The sequence below is a fragment of the Lissotriton helveticus genome, chromosome 11 (assembly GCF_964261635.1).
Source record: "Lissotriton helveticus chromosome 11, aLisHel1.1, whole genome shotgun sequence".
In the NCBI taxonomy this organism is placed as follows: Eukaryota; Metazoa; Chordata; class Amphibia; order Caudata; family Salamandridae; genus Lissotriton; species Lissotriton helveticus.
In genome coordinates this window covers 902,059,225-902,076,414 of record NC_136072.1, presented here as the reverse complement: position 1 = coordinate 902,076,414, position 17,190 = coordinate 902,059,225, and positions in this window count along the sequence as shown.

The following is a 17,190-nucleotide window of genomic DNA, read 5'->3' as shown; positions in this document are numbered from 1 at the left end:
AACCACAATCATGTGGCCGATAATAAGTAGTACGCCCAGTGGACTCCCAAGAAGTAGCAGAAGACCAAACCTTGCTACAATCCAAGAGGTTCAAACTGAGAGACTAATCACGTTTGATAAACCTGCAGTGAACTAAAAAGGACTATGCAACAAAGCCATGGAACTTGTGCCTCTTGAAACCCAAATTGCAACAGTTTGTAAAGAAATACCAGTCTACAATGATGTAGCCTCTGAACATACATATCCAAAGATTAATGAAAATCCGGAAGCAATTCCAACAATTGACAGAACTGCATCTGGCTACTTCATCAATTTCGATAACTTTTCGGATGATCCAAGTGAACATGAAGAAACGCCAGCTACAAAAACCTTGAAAGAAAAATTGACTGAACTATTTCATTAACTCAAAGAAACATATCTGATTTCACCATGGATTGAATTATAGATTGTGTTAGGTGTACTTTTCCTTCTACTTTGGCTCATCATGATTTTATGTTTGGGTAGATTTATTGATGGAAAATATAGTACAATGGACACAGCAAGTCAGAACATCAACTTGGCCCTAAAGCCTCACAGATCTTCTCACATTGAAAAAAGAGAACTGTCATCAGTAAACATCACAGCCAATCCTATACCTGGGGGTGTAGCATGGGACAAAACGTATTACGAAAGCTATGGCCCGGTTGAACTCTTGAAATATCCACATCAGTTCAAGGTTTCCTTAAGTGACTTTGTAACACCAAGTACTTTCTCTGATGATTGGGACTTTGAACATATTAATAATATGATGTCAGATTTAGAAATGTCAGCAAAATTCACAGAACATGACTATTTGCAGGGTTCATCTAACTATGAAGAAATGTACTGTTTTAACCACTATGGTCATCACTATTTGCATAAATCTGCTAATCCTAGAAATGTTTTTAGTTATACCCAATGGGAACATTGTCCCACACCGCCAAAAGGCAGTTCAAAAACATTTTATGAGCAATTCCCATACTTCTCAAGGTTAATAACACTGTTCCCGAAACATTTTATTTTAGAATGTTAAATAAGACAGGAATGAAAAACATGTTGACAAATACTAAATTGATTTATTCTGAACAATTTTATGAAAAAATGTCTACATTTGGTTCTGAATTTTGGAAAAATAATATTTAGACAAAAACCATCTGTGGTACAAAAGACTGGCAGGTACAAGGTATAGAATCATTATTTAGAGCCTGCATGATCCCAGAACAGATAATATTCCTGAATGACACCATTCAACAAACAACCTGTCTTGGCCTCGCCAAAATAAAAGACTTAAACAAACAGTCTATTCCAAAACCAATGCCTGATAGTAATAGCACTACCGATTTGGAGATGGACGTATCCCATATTTTACACCAAAACAGAACAAATCCTGATTGGAGAAAATGGCTGATCTGGCCCACAGACACTAATAACTGTCAAGATAGATTCCTGAACAAAAGACAGGGGTTCAAACAGAACAGGCCAGACCCAAGATATTCCCAGAGACAACATCCAGGGATAGTTACAACATACAGTGTAGGAAAGCTATGCCTCGAATGGCTATAGAGATCCACAATGCAGGAAATTAAGCAACACTTAACTTTACTTAAAGAAGGTGCTGACTTGCGAGATTTCATATTAGGACCTCGCAAACAGCGTCAAAAACGTTTCATATACGCCGGTATATACGCAGCTTACAACGAGGCTTCGAAAATAATGCAAATTGAAACTGCTGAAAAAATACGAGAAATTGATCGTATTAATTTGGAAAAATCACTGTCTGTAGTGGACAATGGGTTAACGACTCTGTCCTCCAGAATTTATTCACTGGACAGCATTGTATCATCTGCTATTGTTATAATAGAGCAGGACTTGCTAATGTTACAACATGGCCAGTCCCAATTACGTTCTATTGTACTGCTAGGCTGGACATTACAAAATCTGCGTTCAGGTCACGTGCCATGGCGTCTAATCAACAAAACGTCATTATTTTCTATCTTTAACCTTACAGATAGGCAAATCAGTTTGGCACAAAAAGGAGCAGATTATATAATTCTGAGCATTGAAAAACCTGAGAGATTACCATTGACAATGTCAGAGAGACCTGTCATTGAATGGATAATACATGGTACAATTACAATTCCGATAACAACTTTTCAGTTTCAGGATTGCCAGAAGTAGATACCAGCAGGCCTGTATGAAAGGTTGGGTAAAGGATACATCAAGTCAACCTGGAAATTACCTTATACACATAAATGTTATAGTGAAGGGAAAAAAGAGGTATTTCTTAGTGGTAATAACAGTAAAAATTCACTAAGCGGTACACTTCTGTGTCAAGGTATTAACTTGCATGGAGCCTGCGAAGGTTCATCAAATAACCTTTCATGTCACCTGCATGGCACTCCTGCAACACAGATAGAGCCTTTTTTCAGACAGCTTTCCAACGGCAGCTACGTTGTAATAAATGACCGCAGCTGTTGTGGCATGATGCCAGGATTAGCCTATCTCGTGAGCGTTACTTCCAGGGTCATTTGCTGTATGCAAGTATTGTATCCAAACAGCAAACCAGACAAGGAGGCAGCAATATGGCCTTCTCTGAATATCTCTTCTATTCGAATTGATACTGTAAGCAGAATGAAGTCTATTCTTTTACAGACAACTGTGCCTTTAACCTCATCCAAAGAGACGTATTTTTTCGGGACTGTTAGCACCCTTTGAAACAGTTCTGGGCATCTTCCCGAATTTTGGGCATTCTGTGTTTGGCGGACTGCCTCTTCTCGAAGCAGAAATTCTATGTTTTGTTCCTTCTGCTCTGATATGGCAAGTCAAACCGCAGACAAAACTCAGGCTACAGTGGAAGAAACGATCGTGGCTATACGATACCGAGAACGGATCTCTAAAGTCCTCAGCTTTGCCCGGCTAAGAGATCTGAGTACTACCTGGTTCCTTTCGTTCAGACCAATCTGGCAAGATTGCATCTTACCTGTGCTTCGATGTCTGCTATGTGGAGAAGAATGCATGTTGGACGTCTGTCTTACACTACCATCAGCAGTACCTATGGCTACCGATACTTTGCTTGGTTCGGTAACGGCTCATGCAACGTGTTGTCCCCAGCGGCTACCTATTCTGATGATGGCATTCGTTGAGACTTCACCATTACGATTAGGTGGCGGTGAAGTACGAGATGAAAGCAGCACCACACAGGTACAACCTTCTGTGAGCATTGCTGATCCAGACATCGATGATGGCAGTGATCCTCACATATGCACAATTTCAGCTTTTTCGAACTTGGTCGAACTTTCACCTACTGTTGTAGACCAATTTTTCGCAAGCCTGTCTGATTTGATGTTCTCTCCTAACAACGAGAATAACTTTTAAAAACAACGAGCACACAGCATTCCCTGAACTCTGAATTCGGCCTTCAGTTTTTATAAACAAGACTACTGAAAACAATTGGAACTATTTTTTCCCCTGAAAGCGAAATTATTTTTCCATTTCCAAAATATTTACCTTTTTTCTGGCACACGGTACTCTGCTTAAAGTAGAACTATTCTTAGAGAACAGAACTTCTATTTTGAAACTCTAGAGGCAATATTTTGATTCAGCCTCTAGCACATGTACAGTATCTTATAAATATGTGATGAAATGGTCTCGAACTTCTTTTCTGTATTAAGAGCCATTTCATAAATGTAATTTTCACAATTCATTCAGCCAATATTTATGTATGCATTATCTGAATGATACCACTGCATGAAAACATTACAGTACAAATACTCATTTTCGTGTATATACCGTATACCATTTCAAATGCAATTTATGTATTTTGGGTTGGGTTGGAAAACACATGCATCGTTATATGTTTAGTATTGCTTAGTATTTTAGTAATGATTGACATAATACGTGGAGTGGGTGTTGTAAACATATCTAGGACCCTATTTAAATATTCCCGATTCATGCCCTTATGTGGTTATAACAAAACATATCCTTATAAAGGCATAAGAATAATATCCATAGTTAGTCATAGCCAATGCAGTCCAAATACGGCAAGGCTACTCCCATAGACTCCTAGAAAGCACAACGCGTTCTTTAAACAAACCAAGCTTCCAGCAGCCTGGGAAACCCCCCTGCTTTTGTTTTGATTTGAACAAGAACTCCTAGAGTCCAGACAGAACTGTAAGTTCTTAGTGACGTCTTATGTCCAACCTTACGTCAAACTTGGCACCTTCCAGGTATAAATATACCAACGATGCCTTAAGCAAACACACAGTGGTTTGGAGGAGAGTGGCTATCTACTTACCCGAAGCCCAGCTGTAACGAGAGCCGAAGGAAGCCGAACTTCCCATTGACGCACTGAGAGAGACGCTGTCTTTTCTCCTGCAGAGAAATCCAGGTCCAGTGTTTCCAGTCACCCTTGCGGGTTGCTGGGAAATCGAGTCCTGAGAAAGAGATAAAAGACCTCCTTCATTCTATAACCAAGGTACGGAGCTGATTAAATCCTTGGAGAATTCTTGATTCAGATTCTTGGCAAAAACTAACTGAACTTAAAACTGCAGCTCACTTACTCCTTCCCACGTACTAGGCTTATGTTAAGTACACCGGGGTAGGCGTATCTTAGAAGCACCAGTTGAGTACGTTTAGTCAATGATTTTATGTATGTATATATTTTATCCATTTTAAGTATCATATGGCTCAGAAACCATATAAATGCTTTTACAGTATTATTTCATAATACTCCTTTTACTGTACGCACTTTACTTTATAACAAGTATTGCAATTGTGGCAATTCACTTATCTTGCACGAGAAAGAGGACTGCTCAATAAATAACAACTTTTATTGAAAACGCCTGTCTCTTTATTTCTCTGCACTCTGGTGAAACTAAGCATGCACGATTAACTGAGTGAAATAGCGGTCTATTGTTTTCACACGACTCTGGAGATATACTCCTTATTCTGGAGGGAGCAAAATTGTCATGTTTATGCGGTTGTCAGAAGCTAATCCCTTCTTGTCTATTCAGGGAAGTTAACTCCTCCCTGTTTACTCGAGAACGTTTCTAGTGACCTCTGAGCTAGCTGGCATATCTAATTAAGTCTAACATATTCAGTAGAGACCTAGATGACCTCAGTCCTACGTCTAAACTATCGTTTATGTTATTCCAATGCGCAGAGCCTATTGGGAGTATAGGAACTACACTACACTGTGCAGCCCCCTCCCCATTCAATTGTAGCCAGACCTGATGGCCTACTCATAGACCCACTTACCCACTCACAGACCCACACAAACACTCATACACCCACTCACAGACCCACTCAGACACTCTCACACCCATTTACAGACCCACTGACACCCATGCACCTACTCACAGACCCGCTCAAAAACTCATGCACTCACTCATAGAACCACTGAAAAACACATGCATTCACTCACAGATCCACTTAGAGACTTATGCATCCACTCACAGGATGACACACACTCACAGAGGTACTCGTAAACCCATTCAGACACTCTCACACCTACTCACAGACCTACTAAGACACTCACTCAAACACTCATGCACCCACTCCTAGATTCACTCAGACCCCCATTCACTCACAGACTGACTCACACAGACATGGAGGCACTTGCAAACATACTTAGATACTCTCACACCCACTCACAGATCCACTCGAAACTCACTCAGATCCTCACTTACCCACTCACACACCAATTGAGACACTCACACACTTACTCATACACCCACTGAGATACTCATGCACTCACTCACACACTCACTTTGAAAGGTTACAGATAAAAGGTTACTGGTTAAAGGTTGAAGGTAAAGTTTAGAAAATAAAATGTAAAAAACCTTTGAAATTCACTGAAAAAAAAACAAAGGTTACAGGGACGTTATAATTAGGCTCAGATTTTACTCCTACAAAACCAGTGAAATTCAACTAGAACTTACGCCCCCACAATGCACTGCTTATAATGTCACATATTACATCAATCATGACATGGTCAGTGACATAACTCATGACATCACTGATGCGATCTCAAATGATATCACTGATTACCTCACTGATGATCTCATCCACAGTACAACTCACACATCCACTCATACTCCTGCACAACCACTCATGCACCCACTCACACACCCATACATCCACTAACACACCCACTCACTAATCTATAGAGATGCTTACATCCCCACTCAGCCATACAGTCACTCACTTCCCATACACTTACTTACACAGTCACTCACTTACCTATACAGTCACACACAGAGCCAATTATTCACCCATACAGCTACTCACACACCCACTTATTCACATACCCAGTCTCTCACCCATGCAGCCTCTCAGCAGAGCCACTCACTCACCCATTTCACCTCTCAAACACCCACCCACATAATCATGCAAGTACTCACACATGTACTCACTTACCCATACAGCTACTCAGATAAACACTCATTCTTCAATACAGCCGCTCACACAATCAATCAGTTAACCAAACACCCACTCAAACAGCCACCGTCACCCATACAGCCACCGTCACCCATACAGCCATTAAACATACAGTCACTCTCACAGTCACTCACTCACCCATGCAGCCATTCACACACCCTCTCACTCACCAATACAGCCAGTTACACATACTCCCACACCCATACAGTTACTCACACACTTACTTATTCACCCATACATGTACGCATACACCCATTTAGTCACACAACCAGCCATATACACACCTACTTACACACCCATACAGCCACTCAGACATCCACTTACACACAGATACACTGTCACAGACCCACTCACATAATATGTTAGAAATAGTATCACTCATGAGTAGTACACAAAGCGAGTGAAATCTCATCCTTAACTATAGCGTCCCTGTAACCTTTGTTTTTTAGTGAATATATATATATATGTATGTATATATATATATATATATATATATATATACATATATATATATATATATATATATATATATATATATATATATATATATATATATATATATGTGTATATATATATATATATATATTCAAAACTGAATCCTGACCGCCAAACGTGGCGGAAACAGCAGGCGTGGACCTCTTCAACAAGCAGCAGTGTTTAAACACGAACCAAAGCCACAGCAAACAAAGGTGTTTTCAAAAATCCATTTTAATTGCAAAAGAATGTAAGAGCCAGTGCCCTCCCTGACGCATTCCACTGAAATATATTTATGTGCCTGCATGAATTGCTATGCGCTAGATTCATTGTTTTGCAAATGTTTGTTTGACTAAGCTAAGATGGCTGCTATATGTTGAGTTGCATCCTGGACCTTATAATTTGTACCAGTCCTTACACTATGTTTCCTAATTTTGCCATGACGTGTAGTTTCTCACATAACCGCGCCTTTTTTCAAAAAGGTACTGTGTAGTATATAAACAGCAGTTTGTCGACTTTACCACTAACAGTGAGCAAGGGCGTTCACGCCCGAAACGCGTCTGTTCGACGTTCTTTGATTTGCACCCCCGCACTTTATGTTTGATTGAATAAACAACGATGATCTAAAGACTGGCTTTGGAACTTCATTTGTAGTCTGCGCACTGGAGACAGTGCCCGGGAGGTCTCTGCTGCACTGAAACCAGTTGGAGGTATATATATATATATATATATATATATATGTGTATATATATATATATATATATTCAAAACTGAATCCTGACCGCCAAACGTGGCGGAAACAGCAGGCGTGGACCTCTTCAACAAGCAGCAGTGTTTAAACACGAACCAAAGCCACAGCAAACAAAGGTGTTTTCAAAAATCCATTTTAATTGCAAAAGAATGTAAGAGCCAGTGCCCTCCCTGACGCGTTTCGCTCCGCAAGCGGAGCTTGATCACATGACGCGTCAGGAGTAGGACGTGCATTAAATTGACATTAAAAGCCCAAGCGCCTAAAGAAACAGGACGCAAGGGTGGCATGAAAGCAAATGAACGTTAAATCAACATTCAAAACATTATTACACTCAAAATTGTTTGTTTACATAAATGAAAGCTGGGGGGCACAAAATCACTGCATAGTGCACAGAAAATTATAACTCGAGTTGGTGTGTATCAGTATAGCAATAGTAATAAAGCCTCAAAACCAAATTAGATCTCAATACTTTAACCTAGGGACTTAGATGATTAAAGTACCAAACGAAACATATATATCACAAGACCAGCATCAAAAATGATAAAAAATCAAAAAATGATAAACAGATCAATATGTGAAAACAATTCATTGCCAGTGCAATCATGATGGTCTATTTAATCTCAGTCCAAAGGTATTAATAATATTCTCGCTCAAACCAATTCATAATTTTTCTTATCATGCATGCCCCCTCAAAAGAGTGAATACAAAAAGTGCCTTCGTGCTAAAGTGCCAATGCTTAAAATTCATTGCGTAATACAATGAAAAACTTTGATAATGTCAGCGGAAGAACCATTATGAAGACCCACCCATAATACTATGCAAAAAATACAACAAACAGATTCATTTTCTTTAGTCATTTTTAGAACTATTTAGATTCAGGTCAGATGGACAATATGTCAATAAACCTCATAGAAAGTGGTGTAATTCATCAAAGGCATTAAGCCCATTTGGGGCCCGGGTGTCAAGTAATAAAATGAAAAAAGCCTCTTTTTGACGCAACAGTTTTTCACGATCCCCCCCTCTGCCTGGGTTGGCCACCGAACACAGCAAAGTGTACTTTAGATCTTTTAATTTTTTATCATGTACTGCTTTGAAGTGACGAGCCACCGGATAAGTCATATCCGAGTTAACAATGGCTCGGATATGTTGCAGGATACGCTGATGTGCAGGGAGTTTAGTGCTCCCAATATAGGATAAAGAGCATGTGCAGGTAAGTTGGTATACTACATATTCGCTGCGACATGTCAGATGTTCTTTTATGGGGATCAACTTATCATTGAAAGCCGAGGTGTAGTGGGTTCCATTCTCAGCAAATGTACAGGCACGACACGACGTGCATCTAAAAAAACCTAATTTGTTTAACCAATTGGTTTTAGGTGGCAGTTCTGGCTGTGTTCTATCTAATGCGTCTTTATATATATATTACCTACTGGCGGTCGCCAGTAGGTATATATAGTTAGGATTTTTTCTCTATGGGTTTTTTGAAAATTCTATGTCTAATAACTTTGGCGTTTGTGGACGGAATTGGCTGAAATTTTCAGGAAAATGGCACATTTTGTTTCTGAGCAGCCCTTGAAAATTTGGGGGGGGTTCGTCAAGGGGGGGCCGAGAAAAAAGGGGGGTCCCAAAACGTGTTTTTAACATTGAGTTTTCCATAGGGCGGTTGGCCTCACTTTTAGCCCGAACGGCTGAATGGATTTGCACGAAACTTGGCAAAATATTAGGGACTGGTAGCCCGATGTGCCTTTGCTAGGTCTCAATATATGTGCTCCAGTGGATTTTGAGAAATTAACGTTCAAAAAAAGATATATATCTGTAACAGCGCTCCGCTTCACGTAACGGAGGTTTGCGAAGCTGATTGGTCATTCTGTCACTGGGCTATAGTTGGGCTACATCTGGCTGATATTTGGGCTACATTTGTTTTTTTGTGTGTCTGGCGGCCATCTTTGGGCTACATTGGGCTACATTGGGCTTCATTGGGCTACATTGGGCTACATTTGGGCTCCAACATATATATAGGCCAATGTAGCCCAATATATATTTTTCAAAGTTAATTTTCGTAAAAACCACTGGAGCATATATCTTGAGACATAGCAAAGGCACATTGGGCTACCAGTCCCTACAATTTTGCCAAGTTTCGTGGAAATCCATTCAGCCGTTCGAGCTAAAAGTGAGTCCAACCGCCCTATGGAAATGAAGGAAATGAATGGGTAATTTGTAATTAGCAAATAGCTAATCGAAAACTAGGAATGGTAAAGAATCGCTATTTATTCCTTAAAGTTCGCTATTTAGGAAATGCAAAAAACTTTGATGATACATATGGCGGTTCATCTCTAACAAGATAAGAAGCATAGGGATACATTTATGATGACTGGCGCATCACCAGGGATGTGTTAGTCATTCTGTGCCGCTGTTCCGTCACCTATGGTGTGCTGCATTTACAATGCGGCGCATCATGGGGCAAAAACAGCACAGATGCGTGATGTATCTGTGCCGTAAAGGTGGCGCATTGCTGGAGTTGTATCGCAAGTGTGATGAAGCTCCAGCAAGGGTCGGGGGTGCCCCTGTCGCAGGGTTTCTGTTCTCACACAGAACTGTGGACAGAGGATTGGAACTTCGGCGAATTAGGGTGTCCCAAAACTCACGTTAGTAATCAAAAACTCCTTAGCAAGCTAGGTACAGTGTCACATTGGATATAACAAACTCTCAATGTTTAGACAATCCAGAATATGAACTTATAGTACCTCAGGATACGTGGAACTCATGAACAGTCGGTCGTTATATATTTCTTAGAAACCAGAACATGGAGTTAAGAAGAACACATGTGTATTTGAAATGTTTATTTACTAATGCCGTCTTCTCAGGCGTAGTATCTTAGATAATAGAAGTACACATATTATTAGTAGCAAAATTACCAGCATAGTTACTAGTACATAAAAAGCGAATGGTGACAGTATGTTAACATGCTGTAAATGAATAAGAGTTAGCAACACTTATAAGCAGCCGCGGGCCGTGGAGGGAGTTACGGTGGGGCAGGGAGGCGGGGAGGGGGAGGGGCAAGGTAGAGAGGGCTCCACCCTGCTTCTCCCCCTCCCCGCCTCCCTGCCTCACCGTAACTCCCTCCACGGCCCGCGGCTGCTTATATCTCACCCTCCCTAATACACATATTATATTATTTGCTAAGAAGGTCTCTTTGTGTTGGTTTAGGGCGTGCCCATACTTTAGTGTCTTAGATTTGAAGGAATCACATCAGCATACACCAGCTCTCTCTTCATGTGAACCGCATCAACTGTTGTGTATGTGTGTTCGGCAAAGCAATATAAAACTCGCCTCATGCCCAGAATTGGCAGAAGTTGCACTTATGTTATGAGTATGAAGTCGTGGAGATCAGACCTCATAACAATTCTGTATCGTGTTGTTCTTGAAACTTTAGCACTCGCTGTACAGATATAGTTTAACAAGCAAAGCAGATAGTAGAGCAATAACATATTATTCTCATGTAAACCACGATGAACTACTAGGTGGAAAGCTAAAGCAACAACTAAGTGTCGTGTGCAGAAGTTGCAAAAAAGGAAAAATGGCGTTTAAACCGGTAATGAGCCCATGCTAACTTAACACGGTGTAAAGATATCCAGGACCTAGATGACACCTCCCCATGATCCGGAAACGAACTGAATAAGATAATAGAAGTGCCATCTCATGAGAGCAGATTGCAAGTTTATATGTGGACGGTCCGCAAGGTAAAGCATTAAAAACTAGGAAAATTTAATGCTAAAGAAAAATAAAACAGCCAAGTACTTTATCGAATAATAAAAACAAATAAGTCAATGAATTGTCAATGAAATGCTAGTACTCAGCATATCAAACATGAAAAAGGTCTATGACATAACTGTGTATGCAAAATAAGCTGCAACAGCCTCCAATAGGAAGTCGCCGTCTTCATCCGAAAACAGTTCAGCCATCCAATTTAAAAGCGGAAAAGAACATACGTGCTCTCCCAGCACCGGATCCTCTATCACCATCAGAGGACAGCTCGGTGGGTTTTCAAGAAAGCTCTGTTCCAAGAAAGACTGTGCTGCCGCCAGTAAATTCCAGGGACCAAGTAGTCCATGCATCAATGCCACAGCCATAATCCTTTCGCCAGGACAAACCAACTCGTGAGTAATGATAGGAGTCATCAGCTGATTAAAGTCGACGTCAGGAGAAACCGGTCCGCAGAGACACAAATCAATGGCCCAATCGAAATCACAGGTCAGGCAGTGAAATACAGGCTGGACACAGGTGAAGTAGGAGAATCGAAAAGATAATCCATATGCCGTGCTTAATATCGCCAACGGCATTGTGCCATAATATTCTAGCATGCGATTGCGGAACAGTGTCAGCAGCTGCAGGGTGGGAGGTTGCATAGGAGGGACATCCATATTTAAAAATGTAAAAAAGCACAAGAGCGTCCACTGGTAATGCAAGTAAAAATGCCAATCCACGAACCGGAGTGGAGAAAATGGAATGAAAGGAAGCAGGGATGACTCCAAAGATTTTCTCAAATGAAGTCACGAGACCACTGGTAACAACTTTAAAAAAGTGCGCCAGGGTCTTTGTGGAGGATGCGTTAAAGATAGTCGGAACCATCTTGCTGAAATTGAAAGGCAAATCTGAATTAAAAGTATTCCTTTTATCGTAACAGTAAGTGAACGGGTTATTTGCTGCAGAAATGTTCTATTTCCTCCCACACATGAACATAGGGAGTTTTCAATCTGGCCACAAATACCCACCTTGGGACAGATTTCAACGGCATGGCAAGAATAAGAGCTCTTTTGTCTCAGAGAGAGGTGGCCTTGAGTTCGGCCCGTGAAACTTTCGTGCTTCACATAGCGAACACCCGTACAGAGGTGCAGACCCTTTTCAATTAACTCAGAACAATCTTCATTATTGAGCATCAAATAACTACCATTTTCCAACAACTTGAACGTGGGGATGATAGCAGGAACTGGCGTGCCTTGCAACACGCAAGCCATATTTGGTCGGTGTTTGTTGCATGAACCGTGTAACTGTATGTGCCTACACATTAGTGAATGATCTGGCGTCTCAGTGCATTCCTCTCCATTCAGATAAACTTCTTGATCATCTTTGAAACATCTGTATGTGTATGGAAGCGACCAGACCTCATGAAGAAAAGCACTACCTAAAGGTTCATAACGACCTATTGGTATATATTTCATACAATTTGAAAACTTATATAAAGCAAAAGGCAGCGTTATTAAACCGTAGATAAGGCACGTTGCCAAAAAACCCGCAATCCTCTGCTGATGATGTCACTGAGCATGTCATGAATGATGTAATATGTGACATCATCAGCAGTGGATTACGGGTAATAGTATCTCTAGTTTACTCCCCTATAGCTGTCTTTCTTTTAACATAAGTGTCTGTTTCCTTCCCTTATACTTACTGTTTTTGGTTTGCTTCTAGTTCGCGTACCGGCGAGCGAACTGGGAAGCGAACTAAGAGAAATAGAGGTTGGCACAGTTCCAAATATTGTACCAATTTTTTAATAACGGGGAGGTAGTTCTGAAAAGAACTTTTTTTTTATTGTTTTTGTTGTTTTATATTTTTTTTATTATTTTTCGGAACATTTTTTTACTTTTTTTGAATTTTTCTGAAGTTTTATATTTTTTTGGGTTTTTCTTGGAGGGGGCAATGAAAACGATTCATTGTAAAGGGCTCAACAGGAGCAACAAAACAAAAAAAGAAGTATTTATTATTTTGGGCGTTTCGTACAAACTTGCATATGATAGTCAATAGCTCTGTTGATCAGAGTGATGCTTTTTTCTCCGTAGGAAATGAATCCATCGCAAAATACGCAGGTGTGTTTTACTTCACCAAATTTCATTTGTATATTTGGCACCATCTCCCTGCCCTCTGGTCCCGTTACTTCCGGTACAACAGATCTTCTGGCCATAATAGGGAGATTATCTAGGTCGTTCCGAAACTGTGCAGCACTGTAGTTGTTAGGATGCCACCTAGTCATATGGCGATGCATTGTGTAGTTTCCGAAACTGTATTTTTTCTCGGTTCCTCTGGACAGTCTATCTTGACATATAAGGCAAGTTACGTATCTTGCATTTACTTTTTTCTGACCTTTGGGAATTTTAAAAAATTGCCAAATGAAGTTTTCTTTCCGGTGAGACGTCCTGGGCTGCTCAGGCAAAAACTGCCTCTCTTCGTGCTCGTCGTCCTGTTCCTCTTCTTCTTCTTCTTGTTGAATTATAACTTGAGCAGGTGGTCCACTCTTCCTTGGATGTGGTGGAGGTGGTGGGGAAGCACCAGCTGAAGCTACTAAAGAAGCCATTGCTCAGTGATCACAAAGGGTCTTTCTCTCACAATGATGAAAGTCAGAGTGAGGAAAGAAGGAGGGATTTTCATCATTTGGGAAAAACAAGAGTTCTCAACCAATCAAAAGTGTTCATTTTAGATTATATGACCTAGTCTTACATCATTAGGAAACCAAAAGTGAAATGAACCAATGAAAAGTGTTATTACCAAGTCACATGACTTGCTGTGTTTACGTTAAGCGCTTTGCAGGGCCTCCCGGTTTGCTTCCAGAAACCTGCGCTTTGCGACTCGCTTCGCGTACCAGTTCGCTAACGTAGCACGTCATATGACGTATCACGCGACAACGTGAAACGTCATGCGGACGGGAGGCGTCACGATGTTGTTTTCTAACGCGGCACTTGCGGTAAAGAAACGTTTACCGGCTCGCGGTCTATTTCGCGGCATCAAGGTCAGCTAACGGGAAGCTTCCCGATTCGCGAAGCGGGAACGAAGAAAAAAAAATATTAAAAAAAAAAATTATTCATAAACATATAAAATATATTTTTGGATTTAAAGAAGAATACATTTTACAGCTACAGATATTAGCTGTTAAAAAACCAATGAAATTCACAGAAAAACCCATAGGTTATAGACCATATATAGTTAGGAATTAGCATTTACAAAACCTTGAAAATTCACTGAAAAAACCACAGGTTATAGACCATATATAGTTAGGAATTAGCATTTAGAAAACCTTATTTTACTCACACAAAACCATTGAAATTCCATATATAGTTAGTTGCACTAACTATATATCGTGCACCCGCAATCCACTGCTGATGATGTCACATATTACATCATTCATGACATGGTCAGTGACATCACTGATGACATCACTGATGACATCTCAAATGACATCACTGATGACATCACTGATGACATCTCATTTGACATCAATGACCACATCACTGATGATATCATTCATGTGACAATACAATGCATCTCCTCACATTTTAATATAACCTCTGTTTCACCCAGTGTGAAAAAGAGAGTATAATTTTTGAAACCATTGACACACCAATACTAGTTACTACATACGCACTCACTGATTGCTACATCTACACACACCTTCACTCATTCACCCATACAATCATTCATACATACAATCACTCATCTTTACAACACTATCATATGCACTCATACACCTATACAGACACTCACAGTCTGCCACTCATCCATGGAGTTACTCACACACCTAGTCAGTCCTGTAAAGAATCAATGACACTTCCATTTTCTTGTCTATACAGTTAAACATAGAGCACCTTACATTTTCAAACATATACTAACACATACTTACCTTCTTATACAATCATTGATACAAGTACAGATTGATCTGCACAGAGTCACACACCTCCCAGCTAGCCACACACACACTCAGTCTCCCATACAAATACTTGGGCAATCAATCAATAACCCATATAGTTACTCATATAGCTACTGATCAACACATGCAGCAGTTTACAGAACAACAGACATAATGATGCACAAATTAAGACAGTTTAGTCACTAACCCATGCAGTCAGTGAGACACATTTAATCACTCACTCATACAGTCAGTCATGCACCTACTAAATTCTTCGTCCAGACACTTACACATCCACTCATTCTTCAATATGTAAGACATATTTAAACTTTATAGAAACAAAAAATCACTGGATGTTGTTATCAGTGATGTCATCAGTGATGTCATTTGAGATGTCATCAGTGATGTCATCAGTGATGTCACTGACCATGTCATGAATGATGTAATATGTGACATCATCAGCAGTGGATTGCGGGTGCACGATATATAGTTAGTGCAACTAACTATATATGGAATTTCAATGGTTTTGTGTGAGTAAAATAAGGTTTTCTAAATGCTAATTCCTAACTATATATGGTCTATAACCTGTGGTTTTTTCAGTGAATATATATATATATATATATATATATATATATATATATATATATATATATATATATATATATATATATATATATATATGTACCACTATCATTGCTTGATTTGATTTGATTTGATTTATCCATTTGTAGAGCGCGCGAATGCCCAAGGGCGTCTTAGCGCTGTGATTTACCTCTGACTCTTGGAGATGTTAATTAGGGATATGCTGAGAAAAGCCACGTTTTAACTTCCTTTCTGAATGATTTCAATGATGGACTGTTTTTTATATCTAGCGGTAATTGGTTCCAGGTTCTTGCCGTGTATACCAGGAAACTTCTTCCGCCCCAGTTCGCTCTCTTGAATCTTGGTACCATGATTGTTTTCTTTTGGCTGGATCTAAGAAGTCTATTTGGCTCATATAGTTTTAGATGAGTTTTTTAAAAATTGTGATCCAGTTCCATTGATTGCTTTATATGCTAGGCATAATATTTTGAATTGTATCCTCTTTTCGATTGGTAACCAATGTAGATTTCTGAGTTTATGGCTGATTCTTTCGAATTTTGGTATCCCTAATATCAGTCTGGCTGCTGCATTCTGCAGACGTTGGAGTTTGATTAAGATTTTCTTCCTGGCTCCAGCATATAGGCCATTCCCGTAGTCCAGTCTGGACAAAGCTAATGCTGTCACCACTGTCTTACGTGAGTCATGTGGTAGGTAGGGTAGAATTTTTTTAATCATTTTTAGAATGTACCACAGTGATGATGCCAGTTTATTTGCTTGGGCATCAAAGGAGAGATTTGTATCTAAAGTGATTCCTAGATTTTTCACCTTGTCTGTTGGTTCGGGACATCCTCCTAGTTCTTTTGGCCACCATGAGTGGGTCCATATTTTTGTGTACCCTCCCAATATCATGACCTCACTTTTATCCCCGTTTAGTTTTAGACAATTTGTTCTCATCCATTGGCTGATTTGTACCATGCAGATTTGAAATTTTTCTGCTGTGTTCTCTACGTCTTTATTTATTGAGACCACAATTTGGGTATCGTCAGCGTAGGATATTGGGGTGAAGCCGCAGTTCCTTATTAGTTGTGCAAGGGGGGTTACGTACAAATTAAAAAGAGTGGGGCTCATTGAAGAGCCCTGCGGGACTCCACATGGTAGGTTAAATTGGTTGGATTTTACCTCTCCCGATTCTATTGAGAAGGTTCTATTCTCTAGATAGGAGGTGATGAGTGCACAAGCCGATTCATGTAGTTGT